Consider the following 26,599-nt stretch of genomic DNA (forward strand, 5'->3'; position numbering starts at 1 on the left):
GCGTGTGTGTGTGTGTGTGTGTGTGTGTGTGTGTGTCCTTAGGTTAATTTAGCTTAAGTAGTGTGTAAGCGTAAGGACGGATGACCTTAGCAGTTAAGTCCCATAAGGTTTCACACACATTTTTTTCATCATGAAAGCATTTTAAAGCTAAATGTATGAAAATTTGAATTTGTCTTCTCGGCTAGAAATTTAAAAAAAACGTGTTTCCCTGTTTTTGAAAATTGAAGTCCTAAGAAGATCAAATAGAAGCTGAAAAAATTAAAGCTGATTGTATGAAAACTGGCATTTCACTTCTCAGTTAGATGTAAAGAAATGTGTGTTCAAAGTTTCTATGGAAGTATCACCACAAAACGCAAAAGGCCTGAACAACAATGCTTGAGCTCTTGCTCGCAGAACATCTGTTTTTCAGAGGTAAGTTCGGGAAACACAATGTTTCTGTGGCCTTAATTCGCGTGTAAAGTTTCGCTGTTGTAATTTGCAAACAACCTTAAAATTCGGTTAAAAGAAAACCAAAAAAAAGTCTGTGCAGACCATACATTGTATTGGAGAGAAGCAGCGGCGGCTAACTGGTCAGTTTATAAAACTTCACAAAATCGGACTAACTCATTCCTGAGAAAGAGAGCGCACTTACATTTATGTAACATCGATTGCCGAGGAAATATTTCTGTTAATTTAATCAGGAAGTCCCACAACCTTTTAGACAAACATTAAGGTGAAAAAGAAACTTGACATAGCGAGATGCGATTCGTCTACACATTGTTCCGCAACCCGGCACTTCTACCAACTACGCTACGCTGGACTTAACAACAAATAACCGTCTGTTTTACGTTGCCAACTAGTGTAGGCTTTATTCGCCGATATATTTGTTGGTGCATAGGTTCGTAGCGGTTTTCCTTGGAAAAAAAAAACCACGACAGATACAATAACGGAGACTTCCATCATCAGTAACACGTTCTCATTCACTGTTTAAAATAGTCTGCCGGCGCTGGGGTAACTTTCCGATTCCGTGAGTGTAGAGATCAGTGGTTTTGAGGTGCAGAACTGTATGACTCATCTCCGGAGCGCATTTTCGTTCGGAAAGGAAGTTCCTTGAAGGTTGTGTGATAGAAGCTGAAAATCTGAGCCCGAAAGATCAGGTGAATAAGGTGAGTGCCGAGTGCCGAATGGCATAAAGACACGACTTCTCGTCACCAATGACGATACGGGATGAGAATGCTCGTTATTGTTCACCAGCCAGTTGATGACTGTCAAGCAGAGATGCACATAAAGCCACCTGATTGTGTTTGTGGTTTTTTTATTAGAGCATGCGGTAACCGTTCACCCGATATCTCAACGCACCGCATTGCATCAAAATTTCGCACGATGGTGGAATGATCACAATTCACCATATTTGCGAGTTCTCGACTACACTGACATGGATCATTGTGGATTAATGGGTTTATACGATCTTCATGAAACCGAGAAGGTGCCGTCAAATGGGGTGATTTTGGACATCGGGGCGAATTCGGACAGTATGGCTTATTTGCTCTTTGTTACTGCATAGAAACAAAGAGTTACTTATTTTAACGTCCGCGCGCCAGTTATTTTAAGCCCAAGATTGCATTTATCGCTTTCCACAAGTTTTATTTTGCGTCAGTTGTTTCCCTAAGTGAATAATTGACGAACAGTCTCAGTGTTAAAAATCCATGCACTATCGTAAAGTGGAAACTTTCTGTTGTTGCGCCGAGCGGGAAGTTACTGTAACCGTACTTGCCGACGCGCTTAGTAGCTAGCAGCATTGAGACAATTCCTGTACAAGTTTGTCGAGTTTCTCGTGCAAGACTATCAAATAACGATGGTTTTTGTAAAACTGTAATGTGTGGGGTGATTTCGGACAATGCCAAGAACGTATAAGGGCAGGTACTACAATACGGTGTAATTATGACTCGGAACTTTGAGATGAAGCTGTTTCTGATATTCAGAGTGGTAAATTATTGTACAGAAAAGCATGTGATTTGTATGGTATACCTAAATCAACCCTACAAAACAAAGTGCACGAAGCACATCGGGAAAAAGTGGGAGGACAGCCAGTACTAAATAAAGAAGAAGAAGAAGAAGAAGAAGAAGAAGAAGAAGGAGGAGGAGGAGGAGGAGGAGAAGAAGAAATATTGAAGCAAGGTATGTTGAGGCCTGCACATTGGGGATTTCCCTTCACTAAATTGGATATAAGATATTTAGTTAAAGGTTACCTTGATAAATGTAGGCGAAAAGAGAAGAAATTTCGTAATAATTTGCCTGGAGAAGAATGGGTGCATTTATTCCTCAAACGATAGTCAGAAGATCTTTCCATTTGCTTAAGCGAAAATATTAAATGAGCTCGTGCAGAAGTGAACAAAGTGTTTATTTAAATTCTTGTAAAATAAAAACTTATCTGTAATATATAAAATTCATTATATCATCCCACATCACTTATTCGTAACAAAGGGCTGACTTAAAATGTATAAAATATCACCAAAATCAAATAAAAAGCATGTAGAATTAAGAAAAAAGGTAGTAACTGCCCGAACTCGCCATCTATATACTGTAACTTCGGACAGATATTCAAAAAACACATTTTTCCGAAATCACCCCAATCCACGGGGTGACTTCCGACACTTTATTTAACTGCCTCAGATAAATATACCTACACATACACTTTCTGGTTCTGGGATATTTTATTTGTTACACATAGACCCTACCACTTCCATATCAATCAATTTAATGTAACAAAATATACGAAAGTAACAATCAAAATAACGACAAAACCGTCCGAAATCACCCCGTTTGGTGGTCTTGAACGTGCAGAGTTACTAATGTCTAAGCGGTCCTCCTTCAAACGAGAAAACCATTTTCTTGCCTTGCTCTGTCCTCTGTCACTATCCCCATACACGGCTCAAATGGTTCTGGAGGCCTCCCCTGCTCTCACCGCTCTACTGATCTCGTACAGAAGAATGTGTCGGAAATATTTCGATTTCTGCACTGGTTGGTCCATTTTCTAGCGTCCACAGCTCCAGCCACTGTCTTCAAATGACAAAATTGCAATATGTAAACTCAATTAGCGACAGTGAAGTACAACTAAAAATGACAATAGATAACGAAACTAATAGCAACCGGAATACCAACAGTCACAAGAAAAACGCCACGAACTTATGCAGCAATCTAACACTATTAACTGACATTTAAGTATAATAAATTCTACAAAGGACGACGCGCTTTTGATAGATGTCCAGTGTGCCGTTGCCTTATGACGGCGGACTTTCGTTACACGTCAGTGACAACTAATTACGAAAATCCTTTAACCAGCAATGTGACGTTTGCCGTCATTTTGCTAGAACAAGTCGTACCAATACCGGCGTATTTACTAGAGATCATCACCGTGTTCGTGCTGACAAATAGTGTAAATTCACAGGTCCTATGTTACAATATACACTGAAGCGTCAAAGAAACTGGTAAGGGCTTCCGTATTCAAACACAGAGATATGTAATCAGGCAGAATACGGCGGTGCGGTCGGCAACGCCTATATCAGACAACAAGTGTCTGGCGCAGTTGTCAGATCGGTTACTGTTGTTGCAGTGGCAGGTTATCAAGAGTTAAGCGAGTTTGAACGTGGCGTTATAGTCAGCGTACGAGCGATGAGACACAGCATCTCTGAGGCAGCGATGAAGTGGGGATTTTCCCTTGCGACCGTTTCACGAGAATACCGTGAATGTCAGGAATCCGGTAAAACATCAAATGTTGGATATCACGCGGTCGGAAAAATATCCTCGATGACTGCACGACACAAAGCTTCACGCCACGCCTGGGTCTGTTGACTACGAACATGTTGCCTAGTCGGACGAGTCTCGTTTCAAATTGTATCGAACGGATGGACGTGTACGGGTATGGAGACAACATCATGAGACCATGTCAGCAGGGGCTGTTCAAGCTGTTTCAGGCTCTGTAGTGGTGTGGAGCGTGTGCAGTTGTTTGGGATATGGGATCCCGGATGCGTCTAGCTACGACTGTGACAGATGATGCGTACGTAAGCATCCTGTCCAGTTATCTGCATCCATTGTTGAGCATATATGGGACACCTTGCAACGTGCTGTTCACAAGAGATCTCCACCCCCTCGTACACTTACGGGTTTATGGAGAGCACTGCAAGATTCAAAAAATGGTTCAAATGGCTCTGAGCTCTATGGGACTTAACATATGAGGTCATCAGTCCCCTAGAATTTAGAACTACTTCAACCTAACTAACCTAAGGACATATGACATATCCATGCCAGAGGCAGGATAAGAACCTGCGACCGTAGCAGTCGCGCGGTTCCGGACTGAAAGCGCCAAGAACCGCTCGGCCACACCGGCCGGCTCCTCAGGATTCACGGTGTCAGTCCCTCCAGCACTACTTCAGACATTAGTCGAGCCCATCCCACGTCGTGTTGCGGCACGCCTGCGTGCATGCGGAGGCCCTACACGATATTAGGCAGGTTTACCAGTTTCTCTGGCTCTTCAGTGTAGTATACACTAAATATACAACTGGGGACAAGCAGCGAGCTGCGACACTTTTGATGTGCGAGTGCTCAACGTAACTACGGCGGTCGAAATATACCTGGTCAGAATTTTGTGGCAGAAAACCACGAATCATGAGGCAGCCCAGAGGATGACTGCAATAAACAGTCTCGTGTGTATGTAGGTTGCAGTAGTTATTCAGGGACGAAGAAGCTCGCACAGAATGGCGTGGAGAGCAGCATCGGACCAGTGTTGGGACTGAAGACCACAGTAACAACATTTAGTTTACGAGCACAAGGCAAGTGCCATAACCCGACTGCCAAAAAAGAAAAAAAAATCGCTCAGTATTAGAGGGGTCAAAATAAGCGTAAGCTTGTCTCGGCTTATCCGTATATACTCTACCGTTTCAGAGAAAACGATGGTCAAAGGTTTCGAGATACTTCATGCTCCTTTTAGTAAATAAATAGTCCAACCGAAGGGCTGGCACAGTGCCTAGAGTCGCAGCTTCGCATTTCTGCGCTCCGTGTTCAAAACCCGATTATTATTATTTTTACTCGTATTTTTTTGTTCATTCATCTACCCATGTCCGAGGAAGGTGTTTTCCTATGTACATTGAGATAACGTTTTCCTTACTTGTCTATTAACTTTATCTCTGGTGACTAAATTATATAAATAAAAAAAATAAAAAAAATAAGGAGAAAATTATTTGAAATTGTTTTTGGTGAAATTTCTGTAGTGTATCTTCATTCATAATCAGTTGCAAGCTCCAGTTTTTGGAAAAGTGATCCGTTAAGCGAGGTTTGCCACGAAATTATTGGCAATGCGTGAAATACTCATCAGTGTTGGCGACGTTCTTTTCCCGAGTGAGATTCGACTGAAGAAATGTCCCTGTGGCAAGCCTGCCTTTTCGCGATGCTCATGATGTTCGAAATTTCTGTTTCGAATGTTTCTACGATTGGTATCATCCAAGAGCATGCGCCAAATATTCCTCAAGAACAAATACGAGTTAATTTTCCTGCTGCTGGCAACATGACTCTTGCATATGCTGCTATTTATATACATTTGACGATGCTGGTGCTGATTTTGTGTTTAAAATTTGATGATTGCCCTATTGCTCCATTATATTAACCCTAGGACGCGTAAGGGGGGGGGGGGGTCGTTGAACCCACAATTTTTTTATGTCCCCTGCTTTTGCCCAAGTAACTTTCATAGTACATATTCCCTTTGAGTTATTGTTTGTTGGCTATTTTATGAAACGTTAGTGTCAATATATTTTATAGAAAATTCCTGCTTTGAAAGAAAAAAAATAAATAAACTTATTATGGGTCCAACAAACCCCCTCTTAGGCTTCCATGCTATAGAAAATTTCCCTTAGTATGATTTCGTATTTCTCATCTCTACAACAATGCAAGTTAGTTTCTTGTTGGTTGGTATTCTTGATATTCACAACAATCGGTTTACTTTCAGAGGAAGTGATTGTTGATATTAGTCAGCTGTTATTTATCTTGTAAACTTGCAGTGAGTTAGTGCATTTCCCTACTGTTCACACCCAGACTTAGAAATGACTAAAAGAATACGTGACTCTTCTTTAGAAAGAGTTCTGAATGAAATTTTAGATGTAGATTCTGAATCGGGGAGTGAAAGTGACTATGAGGATGGTGTTATGGACTATGATTCAGATCGGGAAAGTGATGTGGATGTTAGAGAAGATGAAGATAGCGCAGCTTACGGCAGTGAACATCAGGATGTTATTGTGGCCAAGTCTGGAAGAAGGTACATAACCACACAGCCTAGAATTCCTCGGAGGTCTGTTGCTAATATAGTAAAAGAGCAGGCAGGAGCGACTCCAGCTGGTGTTTGCCATTCACCTGGAGAAGCCTTGAAGTTACTTCTTACGCCTGACATCATGGATGTTATAGTAAAACATTCAAATGAAGAGGCAGTTAGGCGAAATGTTACTTTGACTAATGAGAAGGAATTGTAAGCCTTTATAGGAATCCTGATACTTAGGGGGAGGGGGGGGCAAATAAGGACAATTCTGTCAGTGTACATGATCTTTGGTCAGAACTAATGGGTCGGCCAGTTTACAAGGGTATTATGGCAAGAGAACGTTTCAAGGAACTTATTGCAATCGTAAGGTTTGATGACAAAAGTACCCGCCAGCTAAGAAGGGAAGCAGACAAGTTCACAGCAATCCGTGATGTTTTCAACAATGTGAATGATAGGTTTCCAGTACTGTATAAACCAGGGGTCCACCTCACCATTGATGAGATGCTCAGCTTGTTTAGAGGTCGCTGCCCCTTCAAACTATTTATGAAGGATATACCAGGCAAGTATGGCATCCTTATACGCATGATGTCCGATGCACTTGACGGATACGTCTTGAATATGGAACCCTATGCAGGTAATGTTCAGAATTTGTCGAAAGAAGAACGGGGTTCAGCAGCTGTCGTCAAACGTCTTGTAGCACCTGTGAAAAATACTGGTCGAAATATTACTACAGACCAATACTACACATCGGTGGATTTGGCGGAAGAGTTATACCAAGACTAGAAAGTTACTACAGTAGGAACTCTCCAGTCAAACAGGAAGCGTATTCCAGACATAATGAAGAACACGTCAAATCGAGAGCTATATTCATCAATATTCCTGTTCACAGACCCATCAACAGGTAGGCCTCCAGTAAATTGTGAAGTGTGTCTCTTGCCTTGTAGTTGAGGACTCAGAGTAGTCTATTGTGTATGAACACATCTATATTTTGTATTGTAATATGTCGATTTTCTATTCACCCAATCCAATATTTACAACAATTAACAACATTTATAAACCGATGCCTTAGTTAAAATACACAAACCATTTTGAAAGTTGTAATTTTTCGTCAGTAAACTTATTTAATACCTGGGGGCTCGCCGAACCCCCCCTTAGGCATCCAAGTTAGAAAGAAAGGCTTGGGCGTCCTAGGGTTAAGGCATGCTTTTATAAAACAGGTCTGAAGATGATTATTATAGACCGAAACCGGCAGTCTGATGACAAAAACATTTGTAACCATAGACGTGAAGTAAAGGAAATTTATTCTATCTTCGGGTCACTGTTCGATTCGCCACCGTGTCGCAGCTTGTGAAACGAATATAACAATAAAATATAAAAATTAGCATAAGGACTGATGAAATAATTAGAATTTAAAAAAAGAGAAAACACCATGCACGCATACATTGTATAATAAATGTATGAAACTGTGAAACCCAGTTGTAATTTTACAGTTAATATATCGCCCTTATATTCCATAACTTGATAATTAACATCCCTACAGTAACCTTCTACGGAGGTGGGTAGATAAATGAAAAAATGATAAAATGAAATAAAAAGAATAATCTGGTTTCGAACACGGGACGCAAAAGACAAAGGGGGTGACTCCGGTGACTGTGCTAACATTTCGGCTTAGATTATTGTGCACTAAGAGGGATCTGAACTACGTCGAAAACATAAACGGTCGTTTTCTCAGAAACGGTAGAGCATCTACGGACATGCCGACACACGGGTTCGCTTATTTTGGACGCCTCTTCCACTGAGCGAAGTTTCTGGGAAGTCGGGTTACGGCACTTGCCGCGTTGTTGTAGTTAGCAGGAGCGCTCAGTACGCTGTTTGGTTTCAGCGTGTGTCGGCGTGTGCAGCTCGTGGGGCGATGTGCGTGGAGCGCCGGCCATCCGCTTTAAAGCAACTCCACGTAATAAGGCCAGGTCGGGCCACCGCCGGGTAGTCGCCGGGGCATAGAAACAACACACCGTGGCCCGCCCGCTGGACAGTGGTTATTACTGAAAATTACGATACCCAGTGCAATACCTTGCCCTTCCCACACAGTATGGAATATTATGACTCGCTCGTGGTGCTAACACTGCAGATGTGACAGCTTCTATTATCAACCTGCGGTGACACCAGGTTTTCCTTACCACACTTTCTTGTTGCTGTGGGGTGCTGAGGGCGAAGAACTGGCGTGATGTAGCTCTTCACAACAGACTAACCGTGCAGGCAGGAACACTGAAATTCAGGAAAGATCGAAGAAGCGACCGCAGTAGAGATACGCAAGAATTCACATACCTGTTAGAAACCTCTAGTGACTGATAAGTCACAGCGAATGATACCTGTTCTTCTCAGAACTCAGATTTAACGTAAAAGTCGGTATTCTGAATGAAACCTGTATCTAGCTTTGTAAGTAGGCTGTTTAGGTTTTTATGTTGGTAACGCCACGTAGCGCGCTCTGTATGAAAATCACTGGCTGTGCTGTGTGCAGTCTGTGGCTGGTTTGCATTGTTGGAATATTTGCTATCGTAGTGTTGGGTAGTTGGATGTGAACAGCGCGTAGCGTTGCGCAGTTGGAGCTGAGCCGCCAGCAGTGGTGGATGTGGGGGGAGACATGGCAGAATTTTGAGAGCGGATGATCTGGACGTGTGTCCATCAGAGACAGTAAATTTGCAATATTGGATGTCATAAACTGATTATATATATATATATATATATATATATATATATATATATATATATATATAATGACTTTTGAACGTTATTAAGGTAAATACATTGTTTGTTCTCTATCAAAATCTTTCATTTGCTAACTATGCCTATCAGTAGTCAGTGCCTTCAGTAGTTTGAATCTTTTATTTAGCTGGCAGTAGTGGCGCTCGCTGTATTGCAGTAGTTCGAGTAACCAAGATTTTTGTGAGGTAAGTGATTTGTGAAACGTATAGGTTAATGTTAGTCAGGGCCATTCTTTTGTAGGGATTTTTTAAAGTCAGATTGCGTTGCGCTGGAAAAAATATTGTGTGTCAGTTTAGTGATGATCAGAATAAGTAAAGAGAGAAATGTCTGAGTACGTTCAGTATTGCTCAGCTGTTTGAAAATCAAATAACGTCATGGGTTAATGAGTACAGTAATTGATACATTTTTCTAAGGGGACCAGCAACCACTACGCAAAACAGCTCTCACTTTCGTTTGCATCGAACAAGCACCAGACACAAAAGTTTAGATTTGTGATCCGAATTCATTGAAATACTGGTGAAACACAGGGTGACAATTATTGAACTATGTGAAATAAAATCGTCGCAACTTCTCAACGGTTTGCGATAGGACGTTCAAACTGCGCGGTTGGCCGCGGGGCATGATGGGAATTAGTACGCGCATGTGCACGCGCGTTGTTGTCGGCCATTGTCATGTGGATATGTTCGTCAATAAGCAAAACTGCCGCATTTGGGAGACAGAATCCGCATTCCGAAATCGAGGAGTATATTCATCCCCAACAGGTGAGTGTGTGGTGAGCAATGTCCAGTACTGGAACAATCGGTGCGATATTTCTTGATGGTACGGTGAGTACCGAACGGTACATGAAAGTTTCGGTAGATGATTACATCCCCATTATCCAAAGTGACCCTGATTTCGAAAAGATGTGGTTCATGAAATACGAAGCTCGACCCCATCGAAGCAGGAGAGTGTTTGATGTCGTGGAGTAGTACCCTGGAGACCGCATTCTGGCTCTGGGGTACCCAGAGGCCACTGGCATCAGCCTCGATAGGCTCCGGATCTAAACCACGTGTAACTACTTTTTGTGTGGCTACATTAAAGACAAGGTCTACAGCAATAACCTAAAACCATTTCTGAGCTGAAAACAGTATTTCATGAGATCATCAACAGCGTCGATGTTCCGACACTTCAGAATTTCTCTGTTCGTCTGCACTACCTCATCGACAATGACGGCAGGCATATCGAACATGACTTAACCTAAATCCGCATACTTGTAGTGACGTTTATATGTAGAATAAAGTGTGTGCACGCTATAGATTGTAACTACACTCCTGGAAATGGAAAAAAGAACACATTGACACCGGTGTGTCAGACCCACCATACTTGCTCCGGACACTGCGAGAGGGCTGTACAAGCAATGATCACACGCACGGCACAGCGGACACACCAGGAACCGCGGTGTTGGCCGTCGGATGGCGCTAGCTGCGCAGCATTTGTGCACCGCCGCCGTCAGTGTCAGCCAGTTTGCCGTGGCATACGGAGCTCCATCGCAGTCTTTAACACTGGTAGCATGCCGCGACAGCGTGGACGTGAACCGTATGTGCAGTTGACGGACTTTGAGCGAGGGCGTATAGTGGGCATGCGGGAGGCCGGGTGGACGTACCGCCGAATTGCTCAACACGTGGGGCGTGAGGTCTCCACAGTACATCGATGTTGTCGCCAGTGGTCGGCGGAAGGTGCACGTGCCCGTCGACCTGGGACCGGACCGCAGCGACGCACGGATGCACGCCAAGACCGTAGGATCCTACGCAGTGCCGTAGGGGACCGCACCGCCACTTCCCAGCAAATTAGGGACACTGTTGCTCCTGGGGTATCGGCGAGGACCATTCGCAACCGTCCCCATGAAGCTGGGCTACGGTCCCGCACACCGTTAGGCCGTCTTCCGCTCACGCCCCAACATCGTGCAGCCCGCCTCCAGTGGTGTCGCGACAGGCGTGAATGGATGGACGAATGGAGACGTGTCGTCTTCAGCGATGAGAGTCGCTTCTGCCTTGGTGCCAATGATGGTCGTATGCGTGTTTGGCGCCGTGCAGGTGAGCGCCACAATCAGGACTGCATACGACCGACGCACACAGGGCCAACGCCCGGCATCATGGTGTGGGGAGCGATCTCCTACACTGGCCGTACACCACTGGTGATCGTCGAGGGGACACTGAATAGTGCACGGTACATCCAAACCGTCATCGAGCCCATCGTTCTACCATTCCTAGACCGGCAAGGGAACTTGCTGTTCCAACAGGACAATGCACGTCCGCATGTATCCCGTGCCACCCAACGTGCTCTAGAAGGTGTAAGTCAACTACCCTGGCCAGCAAGATCTCCGGATCTGTCCCCCATTGAGCATGTTTGGGACTGGATGAAGCGTCGTCTCACGCGGTCTGCACGTCCAGCACGAACGCTGGTCCAACTGAGGCGCCAGGTGGAAATGGCATGGCAAGCCGTTCCACAGGACTACATCCAGCATCTCTACGATCGTCTCCATGGGAGAATAGCAGCCTGCATTGCTGCGAAAGGTGGATATACACTGTACTAGTGCCGACATTGTGCATGCTCTGTTGCCTGTGTCTATGTGCCTGTGGTTCTGTCAGTGTGATGATGTGATGTATCTGACCCCAGGAATGTGTCAATAAAGTTTCCCCTTCCTGGGACAATGAATTCACGGTGTTCTTATTTCAATTTCCAGGAGTGTAATTAGCATTTCTTTTCATATCGTTCAGTAATTGTCACCGTGTAGATTGCCAAAAAAATACCATCTCTCAGATGGTTATATGATCGAAAGAATTAAATATCGTCGTACTGGATACAAAAGACAACATATCAAAATTTTACTGATCGATATTAGGGGAAGAATTAAACTGAATCATTTTAAGCTCATTCTAGGGAAGAGGGTTGTGCTGTGAGATATAACAGTTGGATGTTAAGAAATGACTGAACATTTATTTCTGAATCAAAAGCACACGAGGGTATTAAATAAAATACAAATGCTTGGAACGCTGCTACTTAAACTTCGACACATGCTACCCAATCCGTAGTAAGAAGACCTCCACACCGGGAACCACGGATGCTAAACAACGCGTAGAGTTTACTTGGTGCACGCATAGCAACATACACATTGACCATCCATACAGCCAAAGGGGTAGAATTTAGAAGACTGCTTCCATATACTACGTTTATGTACACTGGGTCAGAGAGCAAGCAATTCTGACGGTCAACTCCTGCAGACAAAAGCCCGTTCCAGGAATTCGGTACAAATGGTTCAAATGGCTCTGAGCACTATGGAGCTTAGTCATCAGTCCCCTAGAACTTAGAACTACTTAAACCAAACTAACCTAAGGACATCACACACATCCATGCCCGAGGCAGGATTCGAACCTGCGACAGTAGCAGCAGCGCGGTTACAGACTGTAGCGCCTAGAATCGCTAGGCCAAATTTGGTACAAATTCACTAATTTCACGGTACTATTATAAAAGGAAATTAAAGAAACCAAAAGGAAGTGGAACAGAGGATTCGATCCGATTACGAGAGGTGATTACATCGGACTACAGACTCGTAACGTACAAGATCTGTTTGGTTTGTAGTTTAAAGCGACTAAACTACTGAGGTCATCAGTCAACGTACGTGGCGCAGAAGAACTCAAGTTACTAAAGCCTTCAGAATAAAATACGAAACGGACGATAAACCAAATAAAATTTCACAACCTGCGACATAGTCGCGAATGGAACAGTAACGCGAATACAGAATAAATTTCCTTAACTCACGTCTATGGTCACAAATTTTTTGCCATCAGTCTACCGGTTTCGGTCTATAATGACCATCTTCAGATCTGTTTTACAAAAACCATGTCCTAATGTACTGGAGCTCGGAAGTAGTCATAGTGGCTCCAGTATATTAGGACATGTTTTTTATAAAGCAGATTTGAAGTTGGTCATTATAGACCGAAACCGGTTGTGTGATGACAAAAAATTTGTGACCGTAGATGTGAAGTAAAGAAAATTTACAAAAAAAATTTATCGCTAGCAAATATAGAAGCACACGACATATTCGTACATGATATACAATAGTCGCTAAGTTTTTACATCACTTGGCGTCACCGCTCGCCACCGCCAAGTTGCAACTGGACAAAGGATCACATTAAACTGAATGTTAATTAAAATATCACCGTTCCTTAACTGTAACGGTTTCTACGGCATGATTACCCAGGGAAAAGTAGAGCTTATGCGCTACCACAGCAGGCGTTCTCGCAGATAGCGCCTGGGCGGTGGCTACCTAGGCCAACCTTACAACAGCTGTTGACTAGTGGCCAGAAATGTCTCCTGATCGAACGTAGCCCTATCAAAACCCTACATAAATGTTGATTAAATTGCTCAGAAGGTCCTCAGAAACCTGCAATGATTTCCCTAAATCGCTCCAGCCAAATTGCGGGATGGTTCCTTTGAAAGGGCACGGCCGATTTCCTTCCCCGTCCTTCCCTAACCCGATGAAACCGATGACCTCGCTGTCTGGTCTCTTCCCCCAAACAACCCAACCCAACCCAACCCAACCGTCTGAATTACCACGCACAGACAACTTACACACTCACTAAAGCAGACGGAAGTTGGAACAGGAAAGAAATGGCATGGTAACACGCACTCTCCACTTCACCTTTCTCTGCCGTTTCAAGAAAAGACGCATTGAACATCGGAGATGTTATAAGACGCTGTAAAACCAAAGCTTGTAACGCCGGAAATGCATATCCTCCTATTTCCATCTATTGTACTATTATTTTTTTCCTTGTTTTGTTACCTCAAGATATGACATTTCTGTCTCTTTATATATTGATATTGTTTTACTGTTTGTATATATATATTTATGCACTCATGTCGATGTATAATTGGTTTGTTTCGTAAATATTATTTGTATTTTTACGCTGGGTCTTGCCTAGGGAAACTGCTATCGAACGATTACGTCGATAGGTCGTGTGAAGAATCAAAGTGTGTAGGATCTTTGGGAGTGTTAACTCTGCCGCGTGGAGCGCGGGCGGGGCAGTGGGAGTCTGGCGGGAGTAGCGAGTGGAGCAGGTGTTGTGTGACGCTCCCGCGAGTTGCCGCGCTTTCGGGGTTTGGCAGCATGTAATTGCGCTCGACTCGCGATGATAGTTTCTGACATGGTGTCGCGGACGGGAAGCATTAGCTGGCGCACATCAAGAGCCCGTTTCGCCTGGTGACCGTGTCGAGAAGAAGGCGCGCCAACATCCAGCTTCTGCAACAGCGACGGCCGACAATGAGTGACTGTCGCCACCTCCTCGATCGACGGCTTCAAACCTTCAATCAACCGACAAGGAAGACTGGACGCACGTAAAGTTTTAGAGCTGTATGGCAGACCTCAGCTTTTAATCTTGTTCCATTTTCGTAACTATAATTACAGCAACTTAGCATGAACGTTTGTTGCTCATTGTCCCAATTGCATCACCAAGCAGAGTCCCTTCCTTTTCCGAAATGAACCCGAGTGTCGTTGAAATTCAAACGCCAGCATTAAAGTAATATAGCTAACTCGTTTTCACTGCTTTAATTTCAAAGTTCAATTATGGCATTAATAGCTGGCTACAATATTCAGATTACACAAGCACGAATTAAGAGTGCGAGCTTTGTTACCGTATTTTAGCTTACCTGTGACTGCAGCTCAGCTTGGTACGTACTAAATTTTACTATTGTTAATTGTTCAGAATCATTTAATTCAAGTTCAAAGTTAAATCTCTTATTTCTAAATTGCGTAGATTCAAGTAGTTTTTGAAATGATTGTTGAGGTAGTCCAAGACTAACCGTATTTTACTGAATTTCGATGTGCTTCAGAAAGAAAGCTCACTATTAACTTCAGTCACTAAATTAACTTTCGATTTTCCGGTTATTAATTCTTTTGCTAAATTAAGTCAGGGTGTAGCGAAATTTATTACTTCTGACAAACTTTCAGTTTTCACATTACACGGGTCAACCTTCAGTTGCCACGCTTCTAGTGCTAATTATATGTGTAATAACCTTTCTTTTTCAGTTACTATAGTAATTGTCCTTAGGACTGGCGACTGTGATTTCCCCCAAATCTCAAATATCTAATTACCGCTACTTAATTGTTAACGTAACGGCCGCACATTTACTTTCTTTATTAACTTTACCCCTTTTCAAAATTAATTTCCACCAGTTTCATTTGCATTTTTCCTTTCATTTAGATGTAACCCTTTCCTCCCTCTTTACCGATAGATTAACTTCGGTGACGATTGCTTTTCCCAAATTTCCATTAGGTACACGCGGTTTAATTTTTCACTGTCATTAAGGTCGGTAAGTGAGGGGGAGGTTACACGTGGCGACCTGGTGACAGGACAATCTTCAGTTTTGAGGTTGTTCTGGACACGAATTTTGTATGGTGCAAATCTCGTAACAAAGTATTGGTTACGAACAGGTCGTTACGTCAGCGACATTAAGTAGTGGGAGTAAATCTAATTATATTTGAGATTTGGCATTTATATTGAAAATTATTAAAATGAGTGAAGGCAACAATTACCAAAATTTGGTAGAGTTGGATACGGAACAATCGGTCGAACAGTGGGAAACGCGCACGGCGGTTCCCATTGTTCAGGGGCAGGCGGCTAGCATGAAAGACGCGACCGCCGAAACGCAACAAAGAGCAGAAATGGAATTCCAAACTTTAGAAAATGTTTCGGAATCGGAAGCGAAAATCAAATCTGTACCCCTTGATGATGAATACGGGGGAACATGTATAGAGGAACCAGCTACGGAAGTAAAACCGGTAGTCTCTGGGAATTTAACTGATTTATTGAATGCTTTGATTAATGAAATCAAGAGTCAATCGGCAGAAATTATAGCTCTGTCTGCCAAGCAAGAAGCTCAGTCTGAAAAAATTGAACGAAAGCTAGACAATCAGAACAAAGCTATTAATGTTGTTAACCACAATGTTGGAGTTGTTAATACAAAAGTTGATAAAATCAAAGAAGATATTGTTGTAATTAATACCGAAATCGGTAATCTTAAACAGGAAATGATAGGCGTTCAGGCGGAAATTGCGAGCATAAATACTCGCTTTGATTCCGAAATTAGCAGAATCGAGAAAAGTGTAGGAGAAGCAGTTGCTCCGATCATCGAGAATAAGGTGACGGAACAAATTCAATTAGTGAAAAAAGAGGATCAACAGAAGGTGGAAACTTTAAAGGCTTTAGTGTCCGAAGTAGACACTAAAGTGAGGGAGCAGGCTAATACCTGCGAAGAGAAAAAGAGGGAAGTGGAAACGCTTGCGACAACCACTTGCCAAGTAATTACGAGAGTGTCGGAATTAGAAAAGAAACTTGACGAAAAACAGAGCTATGTGCCAATCTGTGCACATAGTTCGGAATTGTTGACGAAAGAGGAGCGGTTCGACCCCTTGAAAAAAGGCGGTATACACGCGACGGATTTCATTAAAAATTGTGAAAGAGTTTTACCCAGATCATGGACTAATGAGAGAAAAATTGATGCGGTTATTGATGTGCTGGCTGGTGATGCCAAGCGTTGGGGCTTAAACCTCAACATTACGAACCTGACTTTTGACGAGTTTAAAAATTTGTTTCTGGCTGAATACTGGTCAGAGCAGAAACAGCAAGGTGTCTGGCGCGAATTTGTCGTATCGAGGCCTTTCTATGCGAATTCGCGCGTTTCGATGAAGGAGTTTTGTGAGGGCTGGATCCGCAAGTTGGAATATTTGCGTGATCGCCGCACGGAATCCGAAATAGTCTGGGAACTCTACAAGAAGCTTCCAGATGATACAAAACGCTACGTAGGAAGCAATTACAGGACAATAAATGATTTCCTGGAAAGAGTGGAGGACGAGGACAATTGGCGCAATAATCGCGACAGTGGTAGAGGCCGTGGTAACAACAACGGGTACCACAGCAACCACATCAACGATAACCATGGGAATGATGCATACCGCAACCATGGCAGCAATAACAATAATGGTTCGGACCGTAATAACAATCGGTACAATCCAAATAATAACAGGAATGACGGAAACCAGTGATACGGGCTTCACAGGATAGTAATAACGCCTGAGGGTGGGATAAGCCGCCTCAGCAGCATCCGGGGAGCGTATCTGCTGGGACGAGACAGGGAAACCATTAGCCGCGCCGGTGAGGGGCCCACCGGGCGTGGAGAAATTTTGGAGGCCCAATAACAAGAGAAAACCCAGGTGTCGCCGTTATGAAAATTCCGTACGGAATAATCAACGGCGGGAGAGTGTGCCAGTGTTAGGAGAAAGGAGTGCGCCCACAAGTAGTAGATCAGCAGTATACACGGCAGTAGGTAGTACATTCACTGTCAGTGAGAACAATTTAAGTAGTGTTCCGGAAATCGATTATAAAGTGGCAGCTGTAATACCCACAGCGGAACTGGAGATTGAGTTTAAGAATGATTCGCAATTGTTGAGAGAAGATCAGATGTCGGATAACACGTCCGTCATCGAGCGAGGGGATGCAGAGAGGGATGAGGTCTGGTTAAGGCAGTTCGGTCGCTTACACGACGAACTAAGAGATTATAGGGGTCTGTATGGGAGAAGCGTTTATGGGGAGCGCGTGAAGGATTTTCCGCGTCTCGTCCCGCAGGAAGATAGTGTTTGTGAAATGATAGAAAGTTCTGGCCCTAATCGGCAGACTTTACTAGAAATAGTTGATGTTAAGGGGGAGCACGAGCAAGATTCGTCGTGTTTCGTCCCGCAGGAGTTAGATGTTGAAGTAGTAACGGAAAGTTCTGGCCCTAACCGGCAGACCTTACCGAAAGTTTCAGTGGTAGAAGTAACCGACCCATCCGAAGCAAACCTCCAGTTTAAACATTGCGAGAGTATTAAGGAGAAAGATTGCGAAAATTTTAGTGATAGCCGGACACGATTGGTAGAAAAGCACATAGATTACAACGTGTATGAGGTTAGAGCTGACATTATACGGTCAGACGATAGCAGTGTGGGTTGCGCAGATCTAGCGGAAGTAATTGCAGAAACTACTGGACACATTCCTCCAGGTAGATTGGCGGATGAGATTAATCTGACCAAAGTGGAATCAACGAAGGTGACGATTAGTGAATTGATAGCAAAGCAACACTCACTAGTTGACGAGTTACAGGAAAAGGTTTCGGTATTGGAGGCGAAGCTACAGACTAAGCCTCAGGACAAACGTGTTAAAATTAAAACTGTATGTGAACAGAGACTGAAAAAGCCGCCAGATAAATCGGATTTAGGATCAAAGCCGGATGGTTTTTTCTGGAATGACCTGGATATAGACGAGGATTTACTGTGGGAAAATAAAGAAACAGTCGAGGACAAGTGTAGACAGATAGTAGTGTCTGTTAATATGCACGACCTACAACTAAACGTGTTGATTGACACCGGTGCAGAATTGAGTGCTGTATCTGGGAAAATATTTGAGTTACTGAAGGACAGACCTGGCATCGTAGTTATGCCAGTAACAGGAGTGAAAATTATCGGTGCTACTGGGAAGGCCAGTAAACCGGTCACAAAACAGATTTTTGTCAACTTCGAGATATGTGGGGCACGATTTGAACAAGAGTTTGTCGTCGTGCCAGACTTAACTGCGGAAGTAATTATCGGGTTAGATTGGCTATTAAAGTACCGTGCAGTGATTAATTGCAAAAGCAAAACTTTGACATGTACGTCCCAAGATAAAACAATAGTAGTTAGTTTTGACGAGACAGGAGACGGTGTGCATAGGCAATACCAGCCTATACACATTGTTAACTGGCCGGATGGTATTGATGTAGGTATGAATTTGAACTGCCGTAAAGTGAGGAATCTCGGCATTGACAAAAGTGTAGAAAGTTTAGTGGAAGAGATAATCAAATTCCCTCCACGGATTAACATTAGTATTGGTGTGAAAAAAGATCGTTTGCGAGAAGTAATGAAGTTAAAAGCCGATGCTCGCATACGTCGACATGACGCTAAAACGCGTTTTGCTAAGTTTGCAATCGGAGACTTAGTACTTGTAAAAGCTCATGAGAAATCGAGCGAGATAGACAATGAAATCTCTAAATTTAAGTTTGTTTATAATGGACCATAGAAAGTCATTGGTATACCTCACACAAATGCTTATTGCTTAGAGTATCCAAGCTCTGGAAAGCTATTAGGTAAACGAAATATAGTAGATTTGAAATTGTACCAACCTAGGATCGATTAATACCACACAATGGGTAATTTGTACAATATGTAAATATAGAGTGTAAGATTTAAGGTTTGCTAGATTGCCATGCTTTTGACTGACCAAGGTCATTAAAGAAGTTGTAATTAATAAGTAATTAATTTTGATTAATCAATTTAATTTTCATCAATTTAATCATGATCTAATCAACTGAAAAATCCAAGCTGCTAGTTTAAGTTTTCAGCTGAGTCACAGTAGATTAAGGAATGTAAATATGATTTTGTAAATAACTGTAAGATTTCATAAATATGAGATTTACTAGTCATTGCCGATGTACTTAGACGCTGCTTTAAGTTTCAGGCTAGTACATGCGTGTGATGATGGACAGTGTTGAGTTACCCACTGTGATAGTGTTTATGGACTCCTTGAGATTACTCGGGAGTGAGTTTTTCCGAAAGAATTCAGTGAAACGGACGTTCTGGAAACGCCGTCACAAGGGCGAGTGAGATCAAGCGTGCCGCACACGCGGGCGCAACAATACTGGCGAGGCGAGTCGCTGTCGGCTCTTGTGCCGCTGTTGGCTCTTGTGCCGCTGTTGGCTCTTGGGCCGCTGTTGGCTCTTGGGCCGCTGTCGGCATTCTTTGTACTTGCGAGTACGGAAGGCGGAATTGTTTTTCTTCCTGGACAGCTGAAAGAATTCTACTGTCAATATATATGTTTTTTTCGATCTGATGTGTGTTATTTTCTTGTTTAGCGTTTAATGGACTCCCATGACGAGAATATTAATTATGAAAGGGTTATGTAAAAATGTGTATTCTATGTAATTAATTATTAATTTGCGTATTTTGATCTACCTGTTTTTATGACCATGTACTCTGATTAATTTTGTAAATAGTATTCCATTTCTTGATACTGTTGGGAATTTTGACAATTTTAGAATAGCTAAACCATTTTCTATGTTTTCTATGAATTTTAATATGTTGTCAACCTGTTTTATTTTGTTCAAGATGACAGAGTGGAATAAGATTAGGAGTGTCTCCACTCAATTATTATGGTCTAAAAAAATTTATTTATGCTTAATTAGACGAATGCTAAATTTTGTTGATGTTTTGAGCATATGCATTTCCGCTGTTTCTTTTTTGGGACATTTTCTGAGTCTGTTTACGTTACACGAACATCCTCAGACAATGTGGGGCACGTGTAACGCCGGAAATGCATATCCTCCTATTTCCATCTATTGTACTATTATTTTTTTCCTTGTTTTGTTACCTCAAGATATGACATTTCTGTCTCTTTATATATTGATATTGTTTTACTGTTTGTATATATATATTTATGCACTCATGTCGATGTATAATTGGTTTGTTTCGTAAATATTATTTGTATTTTTACGCTGGGTCTTGCCTAGGGAAAACTGCTATCGAACGATTACGTCGATAGGTCGTGTGAAGAATCAAAGTGTGTAGGATCTTTGGGAGTGTTAACTCTGCCGCGTGGAGCGCGGGCGGGGCAGTGGGAGTCTGGCGGGAGTAGCGAGTGGAGCAGGTGTTGTGTGACGCTCCCGCGAGTTGCCGCGCTTTCGGGGTTTGGCAGCATGTAATTGCGCTCGACTCGCGATGATAGTTTCTGACATGGTGTCGCGGACGGGAAGCATTAGCTGGCGCACATCAAGAGCCCGTTTCGCCTGGTGACCGTGTCGAGAAGAAGGCGCGCCAACATCCAGCTTCTGCAACAGCGACGGCCGACAATGAGTGACTGTCGCCACCTCCTCGATCGACGGCTTCAAACCTTCAATCAACCGACAAGGAAGACTGGACGCACGTAAAGTTTTAGAGCTGTATGGCAGACCTCAGCTTTTAATCTTGTTCCATTTTCGTAACTATAATTACAGCAACTTAGCATGAACGTTTGTTGCTCATTGTCCCAATTGCATCACCAAGCAGAGTCCCTTCCTTTTCCGAAATGAACCCGAGTGTCGTTGAAATTCAAACGCCAGCATTAAAGTAATATAGCTAACTCGTTTTCACTGCTTTAATTTCAAAGTTCAATTATGGCATTAATAGCTGGCTACAATATTCAGATTACACAAGCACGAATTAAGAGTGCGAGCTTTGTTACCGTATTTTAGCTTACCTGTGACTGCAGCTCAGCTTGGTACGTACTAAATTTTACTATTGTTAATTGTTCAGAATCATTTAATTCAAGTTCAAAGTTAAATCTCTTATTTCTAAATTGCGTAGATTCAAGTAGTTTTTGAAATGATTGTTGAGGTAGTCCAAGACTAACCGTATTTTACTGAATTTCGATGTGCTTCAGAAAGAAAGCTCACTATTAACTTCAGTCACTAAATTAACTTTCGATTTTCCGGTTATTAATTCTTTTGCTAAATTAAGTCAGAGTGTAGCGAAATTTATTACTTCTGACAAACTTTCAGTTTTCACACTACACGGGTCAACCTTCAGTTGCCACGCTTCTAGTGCTAATTATATGTGTAATAACCTTTCTTTTTCAGTTACTATAGTAATTGTCCTTAGGACTGGCGACCGTGATTTCCCCCAAATCTCAAATATCTAATTACCGCTACTTAATTGTTAACGTAACGGCCGCACATTTACTTTCTTTATTAACTTTACCCCTTTTCAAAATTAATTTCCACCAGTTTCATTTGCATTTTTCCTTTCATTTAGATGTAACCCTTTCCTCCCTCTTTACCGATAGATTAACTTCGGTGACGATTGCTTTTCCCAAATTTCCATTAGGTACACGCGGTTTAATTTTTCACTGTCATTAAGGTCGGTAAGTGAGGGGGAGGTTACAAGCTTCCTTCGCAAGTTCAATGAAACGGATCATATGGAAGCGTTTCAAAAGTTTTCACAAGAAGGGGTATGAGTATCTGGGTGTGATTTCAGTCTCAAGTAGAAATCACAAGGAAAACTAAAAGTAGCATCGCAACATTCAACGGCGTGTGACATCTGCTGACCGACGTTCGTTACTTCGTGCTAAGAACCTTGTGTCACTCGCTGTATACACCACTGGCCATTAAAATTTCTGCACCACGAAGATGACGTGCAACAGACGCGTAATTTAACCGACAGGAAGAAGATGCTGTGATGTGCAAATGATTAGCTTTTCAGAGCATTCACACAAGGTTGGCGCCGGTGGCGACACCTACAACGTGCTGACATGAGGAAACTTTCCAACCGATTTCTCATACACAAACGTCAGTTCACCGGCGTTGCCTGGTGAAACGTTGTTGTGATGCCTCGTTTAAGGAGGGGAAATGCGTACCATCACGTTTCCGACTTGGATAAAGGTCGGATTGTAGCCTATCGCGATTGCGGTTTACCGTATAGAGACACTGCTGCTCGCGTTGGTCGAGATCGAATGACTGTTAGCAGAATATGGAACCGGTAGGATGAGGAGGGTAATACGGAACGCCGTGCTGGATCCCAAAACCTCGGATCACTAGCAGTCGAGATGTCAGGCATCTTATCCGTATGGCTGTAACGGATCGTGCAGCCACGTCTCGATCCCTGAGTCAACAGATGGGGACGTTTGCAAGACAACCACCATCTGCACGAACAGTTCGACGACGTTTGCAGCAGCATGGACTATCAGCTCGGAGACCATGGCTGCGGTTACCCTTGACGCTGCATCTCAGACATGAGCGGCTGCGATGGTGCACTCAACGACGAACCTGGGTGCACTAATGGCAAAACGTCATTTTTTCGGATGAATCCAGATTCTGTTTACAGCAACATGATGGACCCATCCGTGTTTGGCGACATCGCGGTGAACGCACATTGGAAGCGCGTATTCGTCATCGCCATACTGGCGTATCACCCGGCATGATGGAATGGGGTGCCATTGGTTACACGTCTCGGTCACCTCTTGTTCGCATTGACGGCACTTTGAACAGTGGACACTTCAGATGTATTACGACCCGCGGCTGTACCCTTGATTCGATCCCTGCGAAACCCTACATTTCAGCAGGATAATGCACGACCGCATGTTGCAGGTCCTGTACGGGCTTTCTGGATACGGAAAATGTTCGACTGCTGCCCTGGCCAGCACATTCTCCAGATTTCTCACCAATTGGCTCGTCACAATGCGCCAGGCACTGTGGTATCGTGTTGAAGTTGCATGGGCATCTGTACCTGTACACGCCATCCAAGCTCTGTTTGACTCAATGCCCAGGCGTATCAAGGCCGCTATTACGGCCAGGGGTTGTTGTTCTGGGTACAGATTTCTCAGGACGTATGCACCCAAATTGCGTGAAAATGTAATGAAATGTCAGATCTAGTATATTTGTCTAATGAATACCCGTTTATCATCTGCATTTCTTCTTGGTGTAGCAACTTTAATAGCCAGTAGTGTATATGTAACCTACGCATGGTCGAAGAAACGAACCAAGAAGCAATTTTTTCGGAGAAAGAATTTGCACTTGCTGTTTTACCTGGGAGCAGCACAGAATTGTTTGGATAGCGTAGTGTCACGTTCGACCCCCCCGCCTCTGACCTCTCTCGTTCCCACTGAAATCTCCCCTGTGGTGAAAGGCTCATTTGTAGCTTACACTGGAGCGATAAAAGTCATGGTATACCTTCTAATGTCGCGTCCAGGTGTAGGGCAGAAACTCTATGTGGCATGAGCTGGACAAGAGGTTGCAAGTCCCTTGCAGAAGTACTGAGCCATACTGCCTCTGTAGCCGTCCTTAATTGCAAAAGTGTTACCAGCGCAGGAGTCTGTTCACGAACTGACCTCTCGACTACGTCCCACAAATGTTGGACGGGATTCGCGTCGGACGATCTGGATGGCCAAATCATTCGCTCGAATTGTCCAGTCACGAACAATTGTGGCCCGGTGACATCGCACATTGTCATCCATAAAAATTACATTCTTTTATGGGAATATGAAGTCCATGAATGGCTGCAAATGGTCTCCAAGTAGCCGAACGTAATTATTTACCGTGACTCAACCCATTCCATGTAATCACAGTCCATATCAGAATGGAACCGCCACCAGCTTGCACAGTGGTTTGTTGACAACTTGGGCCCAAGGCTTCGTGGTTTCCGCGTCACACTCGAACCCTACCACCAGCTCCTAGCAACTGAAATCGAGACTCATCTGACCAGGCCACGGTTTTCCAGTCGTCAAGGGTCCAACCAATACGGTCACGAGCCCAGAAGAGGTGTTGCAGGCGGTGTCGTGCTGTTAGCAAAGACACTTGCGTTGGTCGACTGCTACCATAGCACGTTAACGTAAAACTTGGCCCCACTGTCCTACCGGATACGTTCACCGTAGGCCGTACATAGATTTCTGCGGTAATTTCACGCAGTGTTGCTTGTCTGTTAGCACTAACAACTGTACACAAACGCTGCTGGCCTCGATTGTTAATTGAAAGCCGTCTACCACGGCGTTGTCCGTGGTGAGAGGTCACGCCCGACATTTGGTGTCTCGGCACGACCTTGACACTGCGGATCTCGCAATACTGAATCCTCTAATGATTTCCGAAATGGAATGTCCCGTGCGTTTAGCTCCAACTACCATTCCGCGTTCGAAATGCGTTCATTGGCGTCGTGCGGCCATAATCTCGGCGAACGTCTTTCCACATGAATCACCCGAGTACAAATGACAGCTCCGTCAATTCAGTGCCCCTTTATACCTCGTGTAAGCGATGCTACCGCCATCTGTATATATACATATCGCTATCGCATGATCTTTGTCAGCTCAGTCTACAACGCAATTATTGACAAAAGAAATAAGCATTTTGTACAAGATTAAAAGCAGGTTTTATCACGACAATTGACAGGGATTAACACCGTCCATAAAACTGTTACCAATCGATTTTTTATTTGTATCCATTAAATCACTGGCAGTTTTGATTCTCGGTCCCAACAATACGTAAAACAATTAATGGAATGGCGTCAGAATATAGTACATCTACATCTACATCTACATTTATACTCCGCAAGCCACCCAACGGTGTGTGGCGGAGGGCACTTTACATGCCACTGTCATTACCTCCCTTTTCTGTTCCAGTCGCGTATGGTTCGCGGGAAGAACGACTGAAAGCCTCCGTGCGCACTCGAATCTCTCTAATTTTACATTCGTGATCTCCTCGGGAGGTATAAGTAGGGGGAAGCAATATATTCGATACCTCATCTAGAAACGCATCCTGTCGAAACCTGGACAGCAAGCTACACCGCGATGCAGAGCGCCTCTCTTGCAGAGTCTGCCACTTGAGTTTGTTAAACATCTCCGTAACGCTATCACGGTTACCAAATAACCCAGTGACGAAACGCGCCGCTCTTCTTTGGATCTTCTCTATCTCCTCCGTCAACCTGACCTGGTACTGATCCCACACTGATGAGCAATACTCAAGTATAGGTCGATCGAGTGTTTTGTAAGCCACCTCCTTTGTTGATGGACTACATTTTCTAAGTACTCTCCCAATGAATCTCAACTGGCACCCGCCTTACCAACAACTAATTTTATATGATAATTCCACTTCAAATCGTTCCGTACGCATACTCCCAGATATTTTACAGAAGTAACTGCTACCAGTGTTTGTTCCGCTATCATATAATGATACAATAAAGGATCCTTCTTTCTATGTATTCGCAATACATTACATTTATCTATGTTAAGGGTCAGTTGCCACTCCCTGCACCAAGTGCCTATCCGCTGCAGATCTTCCTGCATTTCGCTGCAATTTTCTAATGGTGCAACTTTTCTGTATACTACAGTATCATCCGCGAAAAGCCGCACGGAACTTCAGACACTATCTACTAGGTCATTTATATATATTGTGAAAAGCAATGGTCCCATAACACTCCCCTGTGGCACGCCAGAGGTTACTTTAACCTCTGTAAACGTCTCTTCATTGAGAACAACGTGCTGTGTTCTGTTTGCTAAAAACTCTTCAATCCGGCCATACAGCTGGTCTGATATTCCATAGGCTCTTAGTTTGTTTATCAGGCGACAGTGCGGAACTGTATCGAACGCCAAGGAAAATGGCATCTACCTGGGAGCCTGTATCTAATATTTGCTGGGTCTCATGAACAAATAAAGCGAGTTGGGCTTCACACGATGGGTGTTTCAGGAATCCATGTTGATTCCTACAGAGTAGATACTGGGTTTCCAGAAATGACATGATACGCGAGCAAAAAACATTCTAAAATTCGACAACAGATCGATGTCAGAGATATAGGCCTATAGTTTTGCGCATCTGCTCCACTACCCTTCTTGAAGATTGGGACTACCTGTGCTCATTTGCAATCATTTGGAACCTTCCGTTCCTGTAGAGACTTGCGGTACACGGCTGTTAGAGAGGGGGGGGGGGGCAAGTTCTTTC

Source organism: Schistocerca americana, chromosome 9 (assembly GCF_021461395.2).
Source record: "Schistocerca americana isolate TAMUIC-IGC-003095 chromosome 9, iqSchAmer2.1, whole genome shotgun sequence".
In the NCBI taxonomy this organism is placed as follows: domain Eukaryota; kingdom Metazoa; phylum Arthropoda; class Insecta; order Orthoptera; family Acrididae; genus Schistocerca; species Schistocerca americana.